This window comes from Pyxicephalus adspersus, chromosome 11 (assembly GCF_032062135.1).
Source record: "Pyxicephalus adspersus chromosome 11, UCB_Pads_2.0, whole genome shotgun sequence".
Taxonomy (NCBI): Eukaryota; Metazoa; Chordata; class Amphibia; order Anura; family Pyxicephalidae; genus Pyxicephalus; species Pyxicephalus adspersus.
In genome coordinates, this window is record NC_092868.1 from 28736772 (window position 1) to 28744795 (window position 8024).

At 39.8% G+C, this 8024-nt stretch overlaps 1 protein-coding gene across 2 annotated transcripts in view; it reads left to right on the forward strand.

Moving 5' to 3' along the window:
* The first annotated feature begins 686 nt into the window (after positions 1-686).
* Positions 687-8024, forward strand: part of LOC140340914 (uncharacterized) — a 19636-nt gene continuing 12298 nt past the window's right edge. For both annotated transcript variants that reach the window (XM_072426361.1, XM_072426362.1), the window contains exons 1-2: positions 687-1139; positions 6663-6911. The gene's annotated coding sequence lies outside the window, so the exon portion shown is untranslated. The remainder of the gene's footprint in view (positions 1140-6662; positions 6912-8024) is intronic.

The window sequence follows — 8024 nt, forward strand, 5'->3', positions numbered from 1 at the left end:
AAGAGAAGAGACTCATCTTATGCCATGGACTCAATCTACCCACTGACATTGATCCTGGAAATTTACAGTCATATACATACAAGTTCATTAGGACGCCAGACATGCAGTATTCTATTTCTGTTATCTGCTAATTATAACTAGAGTTTTTTTATTGGAAATCAATCGTATTTGTATTTATTTGGAGACATAGTCTATTTTAAGGTTGATTGGCCTTTTTTGCAGTAATCCTTTAACTCCCAGCTCCCACTCAGAGTTTTGTGTTTGCTTGTCCTTACCTGAGCCACGCGTTCACAGCTGCAGACTGTCCTGGACAATCTTGTGGAGGGATTGTGTGTTATGGCCACCAATGGTGGACAGGAATAATTGTGATCTCTGCACATTCACTGGAAGGGTTAAAATACTCACAAGGAGAATTTGTAGCAGTGTCTGTGGGGCTCAAAGTGCAGATCTGACATAAATATGGGTTTTATGTGACAGATAACCCATCAGAAATTTTATTTGGCTGAACACATTTCTGTGAAGTGCCCTCATTCACCCAGTCACATCTGGAGCATCCATTGCTGTACAACCAACCTGTGGCTACACCAGCACCCTCAGTTCACAACCTCCAATGACTCTCATCCATAACAACACCCGCTCACCCCCTGGTGGACAGAGATCATATTGCACTGTGTGAACATGCCATGCTGTATGCAGGGTTTATTTATGGCTATTCTGCTTTAGCTAGGCAAGAAATCTGCATTTGTTGGGAACTGAAAATCCAGCAAATCTTTGCAATGCCTGAATTGACATGATGAATCTGAAGACGGAGAGCAGCTTATGTCTCCAGCCAGTGACATAGCAGCGAGTTCTGCCAGACACCAGGACCGGGGCTGGCATTAGGATCGCAGTTGGCACCAGGACCGGTCTGCGGCTGGCATCAGTAGCGTAGAGGGCACTAGGACCGGAGCTGGCACTCAAGGTTTTCCTGCCCCCCTCCTCTAAGCACTGCAGAGTCCTGTGGGTCCTAGTGCCCCGGCACTGTGTCTGCTGCTCTCCATTGTTCCAGGGCAGCAAGGACAGAGCAGAAGAAATGATTCTCCAGCGAATCCCCGCACTGCAATCCGACCATCGGAATGACATTGTGAACTACAGCACAGGTACTGTATACTGGGTGCAGGACTGTAGTCTTGGATTATCTGCATGACAGTGACAGGTCGGATGGTATTTGGCCTCCAGGGTGATCAGTTGTACATTGCACCTACCTATGTGCCGCCATCCTCCTGCGTATTCCCCATAGACACTGGCATGTCTGTGACTGGGAGGAATGCTTTACATGTGTGGGTCAGGACACATTACATGCATGGATGTACAGCAGCAAAACCACAAATATGTAAACCACATACAATACCCGCACAAGGGTTATGTGCTTGGGTTTATCAAATATTAAAGCAAATCTATCCCCCCCCCCCCCAAATGTAACACATTATAGCTCACCAGTCCTTACATGTGAGGGCTGCATTCATTTTCTTTTTAAATGCATTTATGCATGTATGAAAACTACCTGTTGATCCTGCCAGAAATGTAATATCTGTCCTGGGGACTGAAATGGCATCTCAAACAATGTTATCTGTTCCTTATATAACTCATGGTAATTATAAAACAATGTGCTCTAAGTATTGTAGTAGAGGTAAAGGGGATATTTGTAGTCCAAAGCAGGAAGCAGTCAAGAGTGACAACACTTCTCTTCTATTATTACAATAAAGTAAGACGACATTGTCACCCTGGGCCGGGAATTGAGATGCATTTAATAAATGAAAAAAGCCTGAAAAAACTAAAGCAGCCCCTACATTGTAGCACTGGTAAATTGAAATACATTTATTTTTGTTTTAGGATTTAGATTTAAACAGCAATATTAGGGAGCTGGTGAAACTGGCAATATGTGATCTAAAGGACCACCTAACAATTCAATGTTTTGCTTGCAGCCCCCCAACCCCCTAAACCTTTCAACAAGAAGTCCTTATTGCTAGGGGGTAGGGATCCCAGTATCAAGTCTTGGGAAACCCTTTCTGTAACCACTATGTTCTCAGCTCGCAGTATATTAGCTTGGTGGTCAGTGGAAAGAACACAGGTAGCCAAAAAGATCATTGGTGTCAGTAGTAAGGAACTTGGAAGATACACATTTCTAATGACAGAATGAACTCCTAGCAAGCTTTGGAGGAACCCTGGTTTCAGGGAAATACCGCTTTACTGGTTCCCTCCTTCTGGGCAGACTGATCCATTGGTTCTGGATCCCTTGGGCTGTGGGCCAGAGAGTATGAGGTATACTCAATGTGATTAAATTAGGTTTTATAGGAACTACCTTGCCTAGGACTATGCTAAGTGCTATAATAATATCTGTGTTTTCCTATTTTCTAGACTTCCTGTAACCATGTGTACAGCAGACAGGGAGAGGGAGGAGTACTACAAACTAATACTAAATACTGGGTACATCAGAAAACTTATCCAGTGTTCCCAATGGGCTTCCAAGGTCCTCCTTCATCAATCTTGTATATACATAAATCAGGAGAATTATAATCAATGTACGGTTGTATCTGATAGTATATCTGAAGTATAAACACTGTTCCCAAGTGTCAGGCAACAAACAAGCCACACATGATGGCTGTTAGCAGAGCACTGTGGAATTGTGGGTTTATTGGGCATGCTATTTAAAATCTAGATCAGAGCTTCTCAACCAGTGTTCTGTAGAACCCCAGGGTTCCTTCAGGGTAACATTTTTGCCACTGGCCAATAATGTAAGAGGTATTCTTCCCACCACACTAATGTACTGCATGCTGTGGATATTATTAATAATGTTAATATTAAACAGTATTTATATAGCACCAACATATTACAGTGCTGTACATTAAATAGGGGAAGCAAATGACAGATACAAACAATAGCACAGAAGGAGAAGATGACCCTGTCCAAAAGGGCTTGGATTTGTGGGTAAGTAGTGAGAATTTAGGAGACAGAAGAGGATGGGTAGGCAAGTTTGAAAATATGGGTTTTAAGAGCTCTTTCAAATCTGCAGAAAGTAGGAGCAATGGATACAAATAGGATGTGGAAGACCATTCCAGATGGCAGCCCTAAAAAAGTCTTGAAGTTGTGCATGTGACGAGGTTATGAGAGAGAAAGTCATTAGTAGGTCATTGGAGGAGCAAAGAGATCAGCTGGGGGTGTATTTTTCTATCAGATCAGAAAGGTAAGTGGGGCTGTAGGGAGATTTGAAGGCAAAGCACAAGTGCTTGAATTTAATTATAAAGTGAAATGAAATACCCTGTGGAGTGGAATACCAGAGAGGAGGTTACAGTAGTCCAGACGAGAGATGATAAGAGCATGTACTAGGAGTTTGGTGGTCTCTGGGGGCTGGTTGGGGTGGATTTTCGAGATGTTGCACAGGTGAAAGTGGTGGGACCTCAAGATGTTCTGAATATGGGGATAAAGGAGAGAGCAGAATCAAAGGTGAGGCCAAGACAGGGTGCCTGAGGGGACGGCCGAATGACATTGTTATTACCAGTCAGAAATAAGTTAGTGGAAGATTTGAAAATGGGGGGTGGGAGAGATGATGAGTTCGGTTTTAGCCAGACTGAGTTTCAGAAATCTATCAGCCATCCATGATGAGATGGCTGATGGGAAGCATGATAGCTTATCCAGGACTGAAGAAGACAAGTCAGGGGAATACAAATAGATTTGAGTGTCATCAGCATACAGATGGTACTGTAAACCAAAAAGAGGATATGAGACTGCCAAGTGACGTGTACAGAGAAAAGAGAACCGGTCCATGGACTGGCCTTTGGGGAACACATGATACTATTATCAGAACCGAAAAGCGGTGAAACTGTTTATTGATGGCTTATAAGCTAGGTAAGGTTGGTTTATTTACCAGAACTAAGATGCCATCACACCTGTTGCAGACATCACAGTATACACAATAATACAGCGTTTCTCATCTAGGCTTCCTCCAGAGGTTTCTAGGGGTTCCTTGAGCAATTTTTGACTTTCAGGTCAGATTAAGTGACAATGATCATTTTGGTTATTTGTAATGGTAGAAGTAGAAAAGAGGCAGGGTTTTTTTGGCAAAAAAACTTAAGTGTATTTTTCAAATAGATAAAGTGTGGATAACACAAAATTCATTGATGTGGTATAAGAAAAGCAAACATGGTAAAATCACATATAGAACTAATAAGGCATCCCTCAATGTTATATTGATAGGGATATGCCTCACTTACTAAACAAAGAGTCGTCTGACTGAACAGATGTACAAAATGCTCAAAGATCCCAACCCGATGCGTTTCGCCATCCGGCCTAGTGTGTCTTCTTGACCTCCTAAAATGGCCTAGCAAAAAGAATGTAGATTAAGGGATAAAGCAAACTTTTACTTCACATAATATAGTTAATATTAATGCAGAATTGAACTTACAGTTTGTACCAGAAATTGTCTTTATCTGCTTTCCTAAACGTTAAAAGAAAACGTGTAATATCAATTTCCTATCAATCCTTCATATGCAGTATTATAACTACCCGGAAAGTGAACATCAACTGGCTGGTAATTCAGTGTTGCACAGTTTTTGTTATCAGTGTAGGATAGAGTTTGGGGGTTCAATTGGTGTTGGGGTAAAATAGGCTATTGTTATATACCCTTTAAATCTGCTTTTATAGATCAGGGTAAACTCTTGTTCAATACCAAGTTAACATATTATGTTCACATTCCAAGACAGCAGCATGAAAAGATATTCTCCAGTGAATTCTGCAAATGTTAAACAGCAAAACAGTTCGTGTCTGGATGGCAGGTGAGGCAAGTAGTGTTTATCTACACATTACATGTCCCTGGTGAAGTCTGTAATTAAACTCAACAGAGATAATTCCTATGGAAGTTATGCTGCATTGACAGTATAGCAACTTTCAATGCACTTGGGAGAGCAAATAATCCCAAAACGTCAGATAATTCTATGTCTTGCTGTCACGAAGTGTAAGTGGGAAGGAAGTGCAGCCCAAACTATTACCCAAGACAGAAAATAGAAATGGCACATGGACAACTGGTATTTAGAAAAATTAAACTCTTTACCCAAATATTAATGTTATCAAGTGAACTGCAGCAATGATAGACATTACCAAATAATTTGTACAACACATTGAATTTTTAAAAAAAATTAATTTATTACGCTGTCACTGTAACTTAATATCCTATTAGTATTTCTAAGGTTTCACCCACTATATTCTGTAAGTAGTCACAAAAAGACCCTCTACCTCATAGTGGGGATATTGGTGTGGTCAGAGCAATTGTAAGCCAACCAGTCAGTGTTTCTGCCTAAATGATTTTCTGGATGATGACAAGTCCAGACTGGATTCTTGGGGTACACCAGTGGCTTCAAAAAGTATTTTTACCCCCTTTACTTTTTCAGTTTTTCCTATGTTGCAGCCTGATGCTACAATTGTTTACAATTTTTTCCTATGAATCTACACCTCATAATGACACAGTGGAAACAAAATTTTAGATAATTTTGTAAATGTATTTAAAAAATGGATTTATCAAATTTCTTTACTTAGTTAAAGCACATTTTTGCATCATATACCAGCAGCAAGCTTTGAAAATCTGGATTGGGGTATTTTCTTGCCATTTTTGTTTGCAAACCTCCCATGCTCTGGTAAGGTTTGGTGGGAATCCTCAGTAGACAGCCATTTCCAGGTCTCTCAAGAGATATTGGATAAGGTTCAAATCAGGGCTCTGGCTCGGCCACTGTAGGACACAGAATTATCGCTAAGCCACTCCTGTGTTGACAACTCTTTAAATGCACTAGTGCAATGTATAACCCTTAAATGAAATAATATGGGGAAGTAAGCATATACATTTATAGTAAACTGTTTTTTTTTATAGCTTTTACAGTCTTTTGTAATTTTTTTTAGTTTACATTACATTTGTTTCTACTACTACAAATATTTAATGCAGAGCACTTTCATCAGAGCTTTGTGTGGGCAGAATTTCTATCAAATCCTAGACATGACTTCATACATGTTTACTGCTCTATTCTAATTGAAAATCCATTTGAGGACCCTATGACGAGAAAGGAGATGGCATATTTCCCTTTAACTCACTTAGCTGAGTGTGTTCTGAAAATAACTGAATATCTGGGCACTGATCTACAAACCTCAGCATGGTAAAACACTATGGAAAACATTTGATACTATGGAAAGCCTGAAGAAACTGGGTGTTCAAACTTAAAACTTCTGTTTGCAAGTGGTTAATGTGAAATATTTATATGCAATGTTTGATATTTACCTTATTAATACTTTTTTTTCTTTTACTGTCTGTGCCCTAGATTTGTCTTTAACTCCTAATGCAGATGATATATTACACAAATAAATCATACATCTCCCTCGAAAAATCACCTCTTAAATGTTTCTCTTCAGGAGATCCAATTCTGCTCCTGTTTTTGTAACAGCTATAACCTTTTAGATATAGGGAGGTTGAATTTCCTCAGCAAGGACACAGACAACAATGAAAACCTGACAGAAACCTATTATTTATATCTAAGAAAAGTGGTATATTAGACTTGAATAACCGAAATGTAACAGATGTTATTCCTGTGTGCTACCTCAATCTCTAACCCGAACACTGAGTTTTATATTTTGCACCATTACAGGTGCATCCTGCTTGCCGGAAGTGTATCCTTCAGATTCCTTATTGGTTAAAGCTGCCCCTCAGGATTGCAGAAACTAATGGAAGATGTGCCATAGAGAATCCCTGGCATCCAGGCACACACAAGTACAAAGCACATTGTCTTCAGCTTCAGATTTTGTGTGTAGCTTACAGCAGAATGCGGCAACTGCAATCAAGATGTCAGAAGTGTCAAGGCTCATTCTGGTACAAGAGCATTTCCAGTGCTTTTTAGGTATATGACCTTATTATTATATTCTCATTTAATCATCATCATAGACTGTATATTAGTTTAAGTTACCAATTACATTTCTATGACAATGCCTGCCAAATTGGAAAACAGGCAGATTTGTGGAAATTTACACCAAATTACCTGCAGCTACTGTACCTGTGTCATCTGAAAACCTATTTGTATAGACAGTGTAAAAAATATCTGACAATATCACATATCTTACACAGATCAGCCCTTCTTTTTTTTTTCTTAACGCTACGTTACAGAAAAATGCTTTCTCTGGCCTAAGGCAGACTTATGTCTAAGCCTAGGCAAAGTCATTACACTGGAGGTAAAAGACATAATTTTATTGGTCAAAGGTACTACATAATGCATGATTTGAAATTTATATGGTTGCTTTATTTTGTGACATTTATTTTGTGTCAGGAATTTTTCATCCACAAAGTTACTGAAAAACATATTTAAGACATTGGTCTCATGTAGGCATGTAAGACATTGGTCTCATGTAGAGAAAAACGAAGAATCTCAAAGTTATCACTAAAGATGAGCGAATCGAAGCTGACGAAGTGGAATTCGATCCGAATTTCAGGAAAAATTTGATTCGCAACGAATGCGAATTTCCTCGTGCTTCGTGGTAACATATTGCAATTTTTCCTAAAATGGCGGCCACACGTGTGAGGACATGGGGCAAGGAACTCTGGGAAGGCGGGATGACCCATAATGCCATGCATCCAGCCAATGAGCAGCCAGCCAGCCCTGTGATGTCACAGCCCTATGAGTGCAGGGAGAGACGTCTGCAGGCGCTAGGGAGAGTGCTAGAAAAGCGATTTACAAGTGCAGGGAAAGATTATTTGGGGATCCAAATAGCCATTATACAGCTCTGTCATTCCAGCAATTTGTTCTTGTTATTGGGGTGCAAGTGCTATGTTGAAAAGCCTTTGGGTGCTTATATCTGTAGAAAAAGAAAAATATATACACATTTCACTTCTGCAGTTATACGTGGTGAAAGTGTTTAGTGCCGTATTTCAGTACAAAAAGAAAAATATATACGCATTTCACTTCTGCAGTTATATGTGGTGAAAGCGTTTAGTGGCCTATTTCAGTACAAAAAGAAAA